Source organism: Globicephala melas, chromosome 3, assembly GCF_963455315.2.
Source record: "Globicephala melas chromosome 3, mGloMel1.2, whole genome shotgun sequence".
Classification (NCBI taxonomy): Eukaryota; Metazoa; Chordata; class Mammalia; order Artiodactyla; family Delphinidae; genus Globicephala; species Globicephala melas.
This window is the reverse complement of record NC_083316.1, coordinates 150,414,782-150,429,724: the sequence shown is the minus strand read 5'-3', so window position 1 is coordinate 150,429,724 and position 14,943 is coordinate 150,414,782. Positions and strand designations below refer to the sequence as shown.

At 37.2% G+C, this 14,943-nt stretch overlaps 1 protein-coding gene across 50 annotated transcripts in view; it reads right to left on the bottom strand.

The window, feature by feature from the left end:
- LOC132597126 (metabotropic glutamate receptor 7-like) overlaps positions 1-14,943 on the bottom strand; it is a 303,251-nt gene that overhangs the window by 265,741 nt on the left and 22,567 nt on the right. Inside the window, exons 6-7 of one of the 50 annotated variants that reach the window (XM_070045265.1) lie at positions 13,545-13,673; positions 10,504-11,421 (exon numbers count right to left, since the gene is read on the bottom strand). The exons of 47 other annotated variants lie outside the window; for them this stretch is intronic. The gene's annotated coding sequence lies outside the window, so the exon portion shown is untranslated. Of the gene's footprint in view, positions 1-10,503; positions 11,422-13,544; positions 13,674-14,943 lie in introns of those variants that run through there. 2 more of the 50 variants (XM_070045237.1, XM_070045266.1) reach the window with 2 other exon arrangements.

Sequence of the window (14,943 nt, the reverse complement as noted above, 5' to 3'; positions counted from 1 at the left end):
CAATAATTTTGTGTAGAAAAAATAAAAGAATAGGATGTGATTCTTAGTCGATACTACTTTTGCAAAAATGAGAAAATACAAAACAATTCGGTATTTCAAATATATACATATGTTTAAAATAACTATGAAAGGTGAGTTGGGAAATTACATATTAAATGGCCCAAATGGTGCTATATAGGGGAAAATAAAGGAAATAAATCTGGCAGAGGAACGTCGGGGCCAAAACCAATCTTAAAAGTATTAGAAAATAGAGTGACCATACACACTGATGATAGAGTGACATGAACAGAGGCATATGGTCCCTTTTGAGTAAATGCCTTAAATACAAACTAAAAAAATAATGTCGTAAGATTTACAAGCACTATAAAAATATTTAGCAGTATTGCAGTAGATAGTAGAAATATATAACCTTTCAACTTAAATAAAAACAAGACTGATGAAATATCATCTTTGTTCCCATGTCGTCCATGCTAAGGAAGAAATAATAAATCAGCTTTTAAGATAGAATTTTTTACAATGAGAGATAAAAAACAAACAAAAAGAAACCCTAACTGTTTATCCCATGAAGGGAGAAAAAAACAATTTGAAAAGTCAGAGTAGAACTCTCTAAGGACAATATTTAACATCAATTTTTGTAAAACAGAATTTTAAGAAGCTGGTTTTGAATTGTTTATAGAGTTTCTAATTAGCATGCTGAGGAAATACAGGCTCCATCTTAATCCAGAAGCAAATAAAAAGTTCTGACTCTTAAAATTCTAGGCTCTAGAGTAGGTGCGTGCTGGTGTGCTGGTGTGTATGTGTGTGTGTGTGCACATTTGCTGTGTGTTTTCAATCAACTCAAGAGTACATAAGGGTGTATGTTATTACATTGTAACAATTCTTGAGCAAGTCTAACTGAAGGTCAGTAGCAAACAAGTAGATGCCGCTTGGGTGGCCCCCCAAACTCTCAGGTAATGAGCAGATCTGGCTTGGCAATCATGTTCTGCTTTTAGACATAATGCATTTTTATGTTCTTGTTAGCATTGAAAGACTAACTTGAATATTCTGCAACTGATGAAATAGACAACAGAGCAGTAACCTAGAGTTTACATGTATTTGGGGCAGTAAAACTTTAGTTCTAGATTTAACTTGGATATTAGTCCTAATTTAACTTGGATTTTCTACAACGCATTTTTTTCCTATAAACTGGAGGTATATACCACCATAATCCTAAAAAACCTGTGACTTTGGGCTTCAGGGGTCTAAGCCTTCTCTCTAAGTGACTGAAAGGTACAACTGGATATTAGACCTGTCTAAAAATTGTCCTTTTCTGTCCTCACATACAAGGGTTCAGCTTGATTTTTGGATAGCTGTCAGTAAAAAAAAAAAAAAAAAAAAAAGTGCAAAGAGCTAATGCCTTTTGCTACAAGACAAAACAATTTCTCCTGGACATGCAGTAATAGGAGGCAATGCCATGTGTTGGAAGCATGCACATATTTTATGATAGATATTAATCTGGAGGTTAACAGCTAGATGCTCTGGCTGAAGTAGTTTATTTCAAACATACATATAATGTTAACCCACTTTGTAACAAAGCCTTCAACATTTCATATGCAAATTCGTTTTTCTTTCTAGTTTAAGCCCAAGGAAATCCCTATAAATCTTGTCTCCAAAGAGAAAATATAAAGAATTCATAAGATTAAAGAGTTCTTATCAATTGTATAAAAATCTAGAAATGTACGGACAAAAATGTAGACGTCTAAGAGAACGTCCAACAAATAGAAAAGTAGAGGACTGCACTGAGATTGCAATCCTGAGAAAAATACATTATTTCTAAATGAAAAAGTAAATGGAGATAGTATAAATTAAAGCCAGAAGAAAAATTTTAAACCTACAAAAATACGAGTCAATACAAAGTTAAAAACCCATGAATTTTACTATATACCCAAAGGCTTCACAAAAGATCTCATGAATATCACAAATTAAAATAAAACAAACAAAAGCCAGAAATATTGTTTTCCCCAAATTGTACTACTACTTGCTTATTGCTTCAGTGGTAAGAAGAAAAATTATCTTCAAACAGTTAAATTATATACCTACTTATATTTTAACTCTTAGGTGGATCTTGTTATATAATATATATGATCTTTAAAGAAAACTTGTTGGTTGTTTATTTTGGCATCTCTTAGGAAATTCCTATTTAATTAGATAAATCTCCTTAGATAACTCTTAAATAAAAATAGATGCAAATATAGTATGTTTCATATCATTCATTTTAGACCTCTAAGAGTTGGAAAAGCTCAACCTGGAGAAGAAACTAGTTTTATTGAGGGAAGAAACTACTTTCCAGTTTAGAAGAGGAGGGATTATCCCATTTCTGTAGAGGAAGCAATCAGGAAGATACAAAAAGAATGATCCTTGCCTAGTGCTAAGGCCAGAACTACTGTGAATATTGTACCAGATCTTGTAAAAACAGCCACTGTGCTGGCACTCACAGGCCTGGGTCATGGTGTGTTCAACAATAAAACTTTGTTCCAAAGGATGGAACTCCTTCGGGCCAAAAAGCTTTCACCTGCATTATTCCATTAACCTCACTGTTTTGTTATGGGAACTGTGTTTATTTTTTGAAATGACATTGAAATATATCCTTAAAAGAACACTTTAGGTCTCAACAAGATTCTCTTCTCTTTCAGCCAACACATTACCTTTTAGAAATCACCAGTCTACTTCTTTCTTTAGATCATCACATTTCAAAGCTGTAGCAGCTAATAAATGTTAATATAATTTTTCCAAAACTGCAATCTCCCTAAATTTCTATGCTGTCTTCTTTATCCTGCCTTTTCAAGGTAAAGGTATCTTTCCAGTTTTCTTAGCATTATCAGGATTACGGATTTTGTTCATTGTTAAAGTTCGTTATTTATGGACATAAGTTAATGTAAATGCAAAAATATCTCGTATTATTCACAAGCTGGCTGACTTAAATCACTCGCTCTTAAAGCAACTTTACTGCTCTCCAATCTGTTCAAATGCACGGAAATATAAATTCAGGATGATGCGGCTTTTCTGCAATGCTTTCTTTTCAGGCTGCAGTCTACATGACAGCGTTATACCTTATCCTTGCTGCTGTTGTTGTTCAATCTATAAAATCTCTCTTGAAGACCCCCAAAGCAGCTTGTAATTTAAACTTTTACTTTTGGTGACTCACTGTTTTCAAACTGCCATCTCTGACCATATCCCCCTTCCAGGGGAATTTATGCAGACTCTTAACCCATAATTGCTTTACTCTTTACCTCTATTTCTGGGTTCTTAAATTAACTGTTACATCAGTGTTCTTCATTACTCAAATTATTTTTTCTTAAGAACTTTTCCTGGAAGTAAGTTCATGCTACTTTTGACAAGCAAACATTTGACCTCTGAAGGAAATCTTATGGAAATGGGTTTATATCCCAAATGCACCACCAAAAATCTTTGTGACCTTGCATAAACGTCCCTTACCATTTCAGGTGCTATCTTTGCTTGACTCCAAACTGAACTGATTAAAACTATGAGCATCTAGCTGTTATGCACTTTTGTCTCAGTTTGGTCAATGAAACTCTCAAAAATCCATCAGATTTTCATTATTTTTATCATTAGCCTGTTTGTGTAAAATAAGTTACCATTTATGGAGCCAGTGTTCTCCTTTATTCCGGCATCCAATCATTGTAAATATTTCTCATGGACACATTCTTAGAAGGCCTATGAATAACCTGGCCTCTTACTGATTCTCCCTTTTGGAGTCTTACTAGCCAGACTTCCCCAATAACTTTCAGAGAGAGTTTTCCCCCTTTCCGGGTCTTCTTTTTGACTTCTATACGCCATAGAACTTTCAAAAGTCATCACACCAATACTAATATTACCACATACCCTCCAAAAAGCTCCAAGCTGTTTATGCCTATTCATTAAGTTAATACTTTATCAAAACTTGTCCAATTGAGTAGTTTTAGCACAGATATTTTATACAGTTTAGCACAGACATGCTCTGTTTAAGGCTGACAGATCCATTAGGAATTAACTTTCTGGTACATTTTCCCTCTGACATTTTCCTCACAACTGCGTTTCCTCATAACTGAGCCATCAGTTATCTCTTGCCTATAGAAAGGCAGATAAGAGAAAAGAAAGCTAAGTGAGAAAAGATATGTAAATAGACTAGCACAATATTGGACACATAGTAAGTATTCAATAAATGATAGCAAGTATTCTTACCCTTATCCTCACATTAGTTTATATGTATTAAAAACTGATTACTGGACTCAACTCTTACTTCCATTGCTCATTAGATCCTCACAGAAACCTTGGAGGAAGCGAGGTTTTATCCCCAATTTACAGGTTGGGAGACTGCAGCCTAGAGGGCTTAAGTACCTTAACTGAAGTCATATAGTCAAGAAATAAGCCTATATTTGTCACAATCACTTGCCCATGCTTTGACGTGACACCACCACCCATCATTTACCCAGCTTCACCAAGGTACTACTAAATTTTTTACTCTTATTCTCCTCTCTTTGCTTCATACTGCCGTTGTCACCAGCCCAGTCAAATTCACTTTTAATTTTCCAATGTTAATGAAGGGAGTAGAAGGTGGAAATTGAGGTTAAAGGAGGAAACTTTAATGTTATTCAAGGATGACTTCATCTTAACTTCCAGCCTTCGTCTACCCATTCTCTGCTCCAGTCACACGCAGAGTATTTGCTATCTCTTCCATAAGTCTTGACTTTTCTTGTCTTTATGCCACTTTTCTTTTCTCCATTTGCAATGAATCTCCCTTTCCCTTGGTTCTTCACCATTTCTTACTCCATGCTCTCCATTAAAATTCAAATCTACCTTTAAAGCCCAACTCATATACCAGTTGTGTCCTGCAGTCGCCTGGATCTGCCAAGTCAGAACTAACCACTTGCTCCTCCGTGCTCCTGCAATGGCAATGATGTTAGAAGGGCGAGTGATTTTACAGCTCACTCACCACCTGCGGGAAATATGTCCTCTTTGCCCTTCCACATCCTTTCTCCACCCAACTCTATATGGATGGCTTGCATGGCCTATCTTAGTAAGTGTCCTTGCTCTAGCTACTGTTTGGTTCACCAATGAAGAGTACCAATAGAAGACTGTAGGGAATGAAGGAGGGGAGTGAAGTTAGGGTATTAATTCTTGCCAAATTGCATCCCCCAACTAACGTATAGTGCTTCTCCGTGGGGCATCACAGCTTCTTTGGGGAGGACTCTCTCTCCAGCAAGGCTTCCTTTCTCTTTCATCTCCTATAAAGGTAGCCACACTTTTACTGAACCCAGGGCACTACACTATCTCTTGATTCTCTACATTGGGCTCAATTTATCCTTATTGATGTACCCCTGATTTCCTGCTGAGACCCTGTCTGATGAAATTCGTAACATGCTCTTCTAAGCTGTTAATTTTACAAACCACATTATTACACTTATTAGAAGAATGTCTTCAGGATGTGTCAGTAAGCTCTGATTGATGATAATGGTAAACAGCTAGAATTTATGGAACATAAAGTATGCTTTGGTTACTCTCTTGAGTACACCATGTGCATTATTCTAATTAATTAAAATCACTATTAGCTAAGCAAGGCACACAGATGCTAAGAGGTTCCCAGAAGTAACTTGCTCATGGTCACCCCAGTGTCTCAGTAGTGTTTAGGACTCAGATCTGTCCAAAGCCTAAACCTTAAGTTCTAGGTCTAAGCAGTGGCTCTCAAACTTGAGTATGCATCAGCATCACCAAGAGAGCTTGCTGAAACAGGCAGTGGGCCCCACCCCCAGAGTGTCCGAGTCTGTAGGTCTGGACCAGGGCCCAAGACTTTCACTTCTAAAAATTCCTACGTGCAGCTGATGTGCTGGTCTGGGTACCAGACTTTGAGAACCACTAGTCCAGGCATTTTAGGTCCAGAATTTCAGGTGTTAGAATAATTTTCTGGTGATAAATTGTCGAAAAAAAAAAAAAGCACTGCATTTTCCTGTTTGTAAGGAGGTAATACATTCAATCTTAAAGAGTCAATAATGGGGCTAAGTATTTAAGAAAGAACAGTTATTCTCCAGGAAGATGGGAGGAGATGGACATTCTAAGGACAGGAATGCCCTTTCAGGAAACTTGCAAAGGGAAAAGAAAAATAACATAGTAAGATTCTGCTATCCAGTGTTCACAGAACATGAGTGGGATACCCTTGACTGGAAAATGGGAAGTACAATTCAGTACAAATGTTTATTCAGTACAAATGTTTATTAAGAATCTCCAAAAGCTAGACACTAGGCATCAGGGCTACACTGATAGAGCAGATAAAGTGCCTGGCCTCACGGAGCTTGTGCTTCAGATGATGTACCTCAGCTAGATAGACTGAATGATGGATACTATATTGGGTTCACACTTCGTCTCAAGAAAAAAATATATCCATAGACGTGATCCAGGAGTCAAATGGCAAAAGACCTAGCCTCAAAGTGAGTGTTAATTTCATTAAATGGTAGGTAAAAATTATTTTATATGCCGAGATAGGCTCTGCTTAAAAGACACACTATTCCTCCAAACGTATTATACAAGCCAGCTTATGAACCTGTGACTTTTTCTAGGAGAAACGTTGCCTTCTTTCCCAAGAAGGGAGCAGTAGGGGTCGGGGTGGAAATAGTTTCATCATCAGAGGCACAGTCTCACTACTACTGCTCAGCTCCAATTCGCAACCTTCTGAATGGTTTCCAGACTAAGTAATTTAGCAAAGTGATGAAGAAAAAATGGCCCATTAATCTTATGATGCGTGTTATAACTTCACTCTGGGTTTAGCATAGGAAAAATATTATTTGCATTGATTAGAAATATGCTTTATGGCTGCATATATTATTCACTCTGAAGATTCTAAAATTATTAGCTGGGTTGACATGATGAACTGCACAGGAGTACTTCTAGATGGCATCTCAATGTCATCTGTTACTCACATCATATAGGTCTAGGAATCAATATGTATTTTACTCAATATGAGATCTTATTCCAAACATCAAAATATACCTGTTTTTATTCGATGGTTATCATCATGAAATCAGCAGCTAAATGTCATTTAGAAAATTCAAATCAAGTAAATTACTGTATTAACTGTCCAACTATGATTATGATTTTCCTCCACTTATAGCTGAACCTAATATAATGATCTGGTCAGTCTGACTAGGAGGATTTATTCATTAATTTACTCAAATGTTCTGAGGTATATTTTGAAGGACTTAAATTATGGTCTGGTTTGTAGGATCCAACAGTAAGGGTGCAGGTTTATCTCCTACGAGCTCTGTGACCTTGCCCAAGTGACTTAGCATCTCTGAGCCTCACTTTCCTAATCTGTAAAATGGAAACAATAATAGAACCCAAGTTGTAAAGCTGCAAGAAAAAAAGTAATATGGTAATATATTTTGGCACAAAAGAGCAGTTACGCTGATGGTCATTATTTGTGAATACTGTTGCTAAGATTATTGAAAACCTGTTGTGTGTTAGGTGCTGTTCAAGGACTAGAATTTTAAGACTGTTCTTCACCTTTATCCCAGTTTTACCTGCAAAGTTCTGCCATGCACTGGAAGAACATACTGGTATTTCTAGGGAAGGGGACCACTCAGGTGACATTTTTTTTCACCAGGTAAAGTATACAAAGGTTATAGTGTATCTTTTGAGTCCTTTGGACGTCTAGTTACCTTTCACTAGAATGATTCTAGTAGATCCTGATAGATACCTGAGACAAGGTCAGGTCAGTGATGTTGGTACCTTTTCTGGCTTAAGAGCATAGGGCAGAAACACAGGAAGAGAGGTCTTCCTTTTCCACTCCTGTTACTAAGAACTCTCTCGAATAATGACAATCTGAAACAGATCACTACATTGTTGCATGCTGTAGAATCAAAGCAGTGCACAAAGCAAAGAGCACTGGCCTCCATTATACGTGCATTTCACTTGAGATTCACTTTTCTAGACCGTGGAGAAAGCAGATGTTCCAACACTTTCCAGGTACTGGAATATTACAATCTGGCCATCTCCACCACTGCATGTTTGATCACACTGTTCCCTGCAAATGGAATGCTGTTCCATCAAGGTCAGATTGACCAGTGCAAATACCTGATTTTATCGTACGGTCAGAACCAAATTAACTTACTGAAATTCTGCCCAGCTCAGGGTCTACCTTCTCTGTGAAACCTCCTGTGAGATCCCAAGTTACAAACAACTCTATCTTCTTCAGAAGACATTGTATACTATATAAATAGTAATTTACATATAAATATATGTATATGTGTCTGTATTTCCTTGTTACATTAAGTTATAACTCCTGTGGTTTCTCTTCTTCACTAAACTGGACCCCCTTATCATCACAGTAGCCATGTACATCATTGTATCCTCCAAAACATCCAGAATAATATCATGGATTCAGTATATAGTTGTTTAATAGAAAACAATTAACTAACCACTGCAGAATACTAGTGTCTCTCAAGGTGTGTTCAGTGGATCATAAATCCTATGAGACAGTCCATGAAGGAAAAGATTTCAAATAAATTTGGGATCTGTTGTCCACTACATCTCCTTATCAGAGACTCATAATTCACAAGACTCGTAAAAAGCTCTGTAGCAAAGAAACTGTTGACTTAGTTTGACCCAGTATTTCTCTTACAAGAGTATCAGTTCTGGAGGTCAAGGACATTTTCCACCTCTAATACAACATCTCTACTGCCTAGTAGAGTGCCTGGCACTTAGTAGACACCTAATAAATATTTGAATAAGTTTAAACATACATTCCCCTTTTAAGCTATAGAAGAAAAACATAGTATATAGTATATTTTGATTTACTTGGGGAGAATAATAATATGAATAGATAAATTTACACAAATCATCTTAAAGTATATATATTTGATAATACTTTTTTCCACAAATCTACACAATTGCACATTTAGTGGTGATAGTAAACAAACTACATTTGCTTCTGAAAACTTGCTAAGAAGGATGGCTACTAAAAACTACAACTTGAACCCAAAACAATTGATTTAGTTCATTGGTCCCCACTCCTTAGCAGTTTTAATATAGAAGAAAATAGACGCATATATTTCTTTTCTGCCATAATATGACATCATATAAGGAATGCTATGTTATTAGCTAGAAATAAGATTTGCTTTTGTTATTTTAGTACATTTGATCACATAAGAATAATTCTAGATTTTTTCCCCTCCTGTGACTCTCATAGCATCCCCATCTAAAATAGACTTTGGAGATTTAGATCAAATGTCATATCAATTGTCCTAGACTGCTTACTATGTGCTTTCACTATAGATTTTAATGTCAATAGAGAAAGGAGAAGGAAAAGTCAGAGGGAAATGAAACAGGTGTATGCAACACCCCTCTCTACTATCGACATTTCTCAGAATTCTGGGGGAAGTTGCATCTATAAGCGGGAAGTTTTTCACCATGGAACTCACAGTGGTTGAACTTCTCATGAAGAATTTTTTTTTCACTACTGAAGAAAACTATGTTTGATTTTACCATAACTGAAAAGTTCTCCTGTTTCTACTTCTGAGGTTTGCCCTCAAGACTACTGTTTACCTAATGGAACTGACTCCTATGCATGGAGGAAAAAGTGCACCATTTGAAGGAAAAGCTAAAGGAGTGATATTCAGGTAGCTCCTCATTCCACCAATGAAAATGTACACATAGATTTTCCACTTTACACCGCATTTTCCACCTTATTTTCAAGATTTTGAAATGAACATGTAGGGTCTGATGAGTTTGTCAATAGTCTATAATTATTAGTGTTATTAAAATAGAATACAAATGATAAGCCATATGTAAAAATGCTGTGTGAATAAACTGCTATACCGCAAATAATACAAATGAGTGAATGGCAGTAAATGCTAAGAGGGATTAACAACATAAAGGATATTTAAAAAATGATGACCGTATTTCATATTTATGTGTGTTTTTCTCTCTCACTCTTTTTTTTTTGTCTTTTTTTTTTTTTTTTTTTTTGCTGTACGCGGGCCTCTCACTGTTGTGGCCTCTCCCGTTGCAGAGCACAGGCTCCAGACACGCAGGCTCAGCGGCCATGGCTCACGGGCCCAGCCGCTCCGCGGCATGTGGGATATTCCAGGACCGGGGCACGAACCCCCGTCCCCTGCATCGGCCGGCAGAACACTCAACCACTGCGCCACCAGGGAAGCCCTTCTCTCTCACTCTTACTCAACTCCTAAATAACTAAGAGAATATGCTCACAAATGGTAAGCATGTTTTGGATGTTCGATGTGTGTTTGTGGGAAAGAACAAAAAAAAAACTGCCTCAATTAGGTCAAATATCATACAAGAGATGAATGAGATTAGAGATGGGATTGGGATTTGTGTTAGTGACTCAATAGCTAACCAATCACAGATATGACAGTGTAGTGCAATATGCAAATATACTTTTAAACAACTTCTCTTAAGTTATCTACTGTCTGTAAAGAAAATCACACTCAACTGCTCTGCACTTAACCCCAGAGCTTCTGAGTTAGAATCTGTTAGAAATAGGTACATGTTTCATTGCTTTGGCAACATTTACATGGCTCTGCATCAGGCAATACAACTGCTAAGATCACACCCTGGGAATTCAGGAAAGGCTAGTGTCCAGTTCTGGTCGTTCTACCACCCAACTGTGATCTAGGGTAAATTCCTGATTAAAAAAAAAAGAAAAAAGAAAAACCCTGAAGATGCTGAAACAGTATTTCCTACTTCACAGGGTCGTCATGGGGATAAAAGGTCATTAGGATAAAGTGCCTCTCACCCAGGAAACACTGATAAATGCTACTGATGCTACCATCATCATCATGACCGATCAAGGACATATTGCCACATGGAAATTCAACATTCCCTGTGCCATTCACAACTTTCCTTTAAAGGACTCATATTCTATGTGGGGTCTTAACACCTTCAAATAACAGAAAATACAAGTCTTTACGCCTTTTTTTCTGTAGCTAATTTTGGCATCTTTCACCTCTGTCCACTTAAGTGTTGGTTTAGCATATTCTTGTCACACAAAGAAGCTACTTCCCAAAGAGAGGCACAATGTGTCAAGTGACAAAGACATTGAGTGAAGTCTTTCACATCCTAGATTGTCCACGGTACAGCTCAGCTGGTCTCTGGGTTGGAAGGCCTGGGTCTACTTTGCTCGTCTGTTACAGGGGAAGGGACATGGTCCTTAGCATGTGCTCTGTGAAACAGAGGCAGCTGCTGGTAGAAGTATAACACAAGCAGAACTGGCTTCAATTCTTCCTTCTTAGGTCTTTTTCTTCTTGTTCAGCTGTTCAAGGAACTTGCCTGCCCTCTGTCCCTGCCAGGACGATGTTACATCTGCCTGGATAAGTAGGTCACCACTGTATATCAGGAAAGGTCTTATTTGGAATCATCAGGAACCGGATACGCCTAATTTGAGCAGAAAAAGAAACTTTTGGAAGTTTATGGTTAGGTCTCAGTAACTACAAGCAGACTAAACAACCGTAAGCCAAGGCTATGCTATTGCAATTATAGGATCAGGCCGAAGTGATGTTATAAGTCCTAGCTGGCCTTGCTACCAAGCAGGAACAGGAAACAGGAGATTGACCCAGCACTGCTGGCCTTGCTTCTTTACATCATTTATTTGTCATTCAAAATCCAAGAGAGGGGTGCAGTTGGCCAACCCGAGGTCGCCCGACTGTTTTCCATCTGTAAGGGAGACTGAGCATGTGAATAAACAGTGTATCTGACATGTTCAGCTTGTATAACGAGAGGAAGACTCTGTTTCTCACCAAGACCCACAAAGTGGAAAATTCCCCAGAGAAAGGAATTTCAGATCAGATACTTGGAAAGTTAAAAACAACAACAACAAACAAATGCAGATGTGGAATTAAAGACATGGAGTCATTAAGAACCTATATGTGGAGTGATTCAGACCTGAGTTCACATCTGGAGCAAGCTACTCAATCTTGCTGAGCTTCAATTTTCTTTAAAGGAAACAACGTGGAAGATGATATCCACATGTAACTTGTGGTACACATGAAGGAGGGTAGTACAGTATATGATGCCTGGCACATCCTATGCATTTTCTAAAACTACTACTAGTCCTATTATTATTGTTACTTATTATACAATTTATTGTAGAAATTAACAGGGAGAGTATTAATAAATGTTAATACAGTGCTAAGTGTCACATTTATGATCTCAACTAATTATTTGTTGATTCAACAAACATTCCACATATCAGAAAATAACCTGTTAGTGTGTATATATATATATATATATATATATATATATATATATATTTTTTAAAGAAGAAAAGAAACCCTGAGGCTTAGAAAGTGTAAACAATGTACCAAAAGTCACTCATTTAAGAGGTAATGGAATATTATTCAGCCTTAAAAACATGAAGGAGATCCTTTCATTTGTGACAATATAGATGAAACAGGAGTGCATTATGCTGATGAAATAAGCCAGACAGGATAAACACGAATTCTATCATTTATATATAGAATCTAAAAAGAAAAAAAGCCACACTCATAGAAACAGAGAGTAGAAAACTGGTTGCCAGGGGCTGGGGTGTGGGTGGGGAAAAGAGGGGAAGACTGGTAAAAGGGTACAAACTTTCAGCTGCAGGATGAATAAGGTCTGAGGATCTACTATATAACATAGTTACTACAGTCAATAATACTGTATTGTATAACTAACATTTTCTGAGAGAACAGAACTTAAGTGTTCTCACCAAAAAAAGAAAAAAAGGAAAAAGGTGTCATGAGCTGTTAAATGTATTAATTAACGTGATGGGAAGGATCCTTTAACAACACATATGTATATCAAATCATCATGATATACTCTTTGACTATCTTACAATTTTGTCAATTATACCTCAATAAAACAGAAAAAAAAGAGAGGTAATAAAGAAGAGACTCCAATCCAGGATTATCCAGCTCAAAAAACTACACTCTTAACCATTACAATATAGTATCCATCCATATGTTATAACTGTAAAATGCTTAACACAAAGGAAACGTTAAATAAATGGTATTTATTCTAACTCTAATGCTTACTAGATATTAGTTATGTGGTATGCTTTACTTCTAACTACAAGGGTATAAGGTGCAAATTCTTGCTACAGAACATAAAAGCCCCTGTGGTACCCTGTACGATAAACACAGTACCTGTAAATCTCTCATCTCTCAACCCAGAGTCTCCTCAAGTTGGAGGTCTTTACCCCCTTTATAATGTGGGAATAATGCCTTTCCCACATTTGCACTGGGCATGAAAATCCATACTTCCAGGTGTATACTGAACCTCCACTTAGCTCCTCGTCACCTTGGAATCACCAGACCAAAGATCATTTATTCCATTAATATAAATGATGTAGGGATAGAAGTACAGAATATACAGAGAGTGTTGGAGGAATCCAAACAACAAGTCCTCCACTCTCAAAACAAATTTTAGAGTTCCAAAAGTAAAGAGCAATGCTTGGAAATAAAACTAAAAATGAAACATCTACAATTAGCCAAGTATTTATTATGGGCCAGGCTACTTACCAGGCACTTGATAAACATTACAGCTCACCTTCCTGCAGTCCTTCATAGCATATAATATTGTTTCTATTTCATAGAGAAGAAAATTGTATCTAAGCAGGTTAGTGATTAGCCCAAGACCACAGGGCTAGGCTGTAAGAAAAGAAGGCCAAGTTTCAGTGGTCAAAATGGTGATGGATGTTATAACTAGAAGATTATGGCTAATCAAATAAAAATATTCAAAACGGTCCTAATGTATTATTAGGATTTCTTTAGAATAACTTGGGTGCCTTAGTGAATACAGTAGTGGTAGGCACTACAGTCTCTTTAATTTGCTAATCATACAAATCTACTTTAATATTCTTGGTGACAAGGAGCTAACTACTGATAAGACAGCTTCTTCAGTTTTGGGGGCTACTCCAGGGTGAAATGCCGGAACGTCTTACTGAATGCCTGCAATGTTACCTAGTTCTACCAGGGGGAATAAAGCAGAACAAATGGCCACTGTTCTTGACAAATGGATACAGTTTCAGTTTTTCAAAATGTCAGTGTCAGATTCATTCACTGTATCAGATAGATCTGTCAAATGGCTTTGCCCATTTACTAATGGATGGCACACTGCAGACACACGTTGGGTCAAAGGACTCAATGTCACCTCATTGATACTGTCATCAATATAATTTGTATTGGCATTTTGTCTCACCCTGACTTTAAGGACTATGTGGGGAGATCCAAGTCTCCAGACCATGGACTGATCACCTCTGCTTGACACAGTATTCTCTGCTCATTTCCAGAGGGGACCAAGGATGAGCTCTTGTACTTCTGAGTCTATTCACCCTACCTGGCAACACATACTAGCTGGGCCGATTGGATCAAGCAGGAGCCCCAGAGTTTAAATTTCCAGCTGCATTGGAGGAAACAGAGGCTATGCCCCAATCCCATAACCCCTCACTTCTTACTGCTAGCCTATCCTAGGCTGTTCTTGCTGATCGGAGTACTTCATGCTAAAAATTAATTTTGCTTACCTGATGGCAGTCACACAACCTCAAATGCCATTTTTATAAATAAGGCAACCACCAGTGGAGTGTGATTTAGGGTTTTTTCTTCTGTAGACCCTGCCTACCCTATAAAATCTCCCATTACTGCATCATGGAGACTATAATCCCTTTCCGAGGGAATAGATTCTTTCCAACCATAAGATGAAAGAAGAACCTACATTTCCATACTGCCCAAAAGGAAATACACTGATTACAAAATGCAGGAGAATGACTGATTTTCCACATTTGTTGTGTTCATTAAAGGGTTTTTGAATAGACTTGACAGTATTAAAGAAGTTCAACACACACAAAATAAAAATTAATAAATGAAGAGAAAAAAATTGCATTTACAACAAACAACAAAATAAACACATTGAGATATAAAA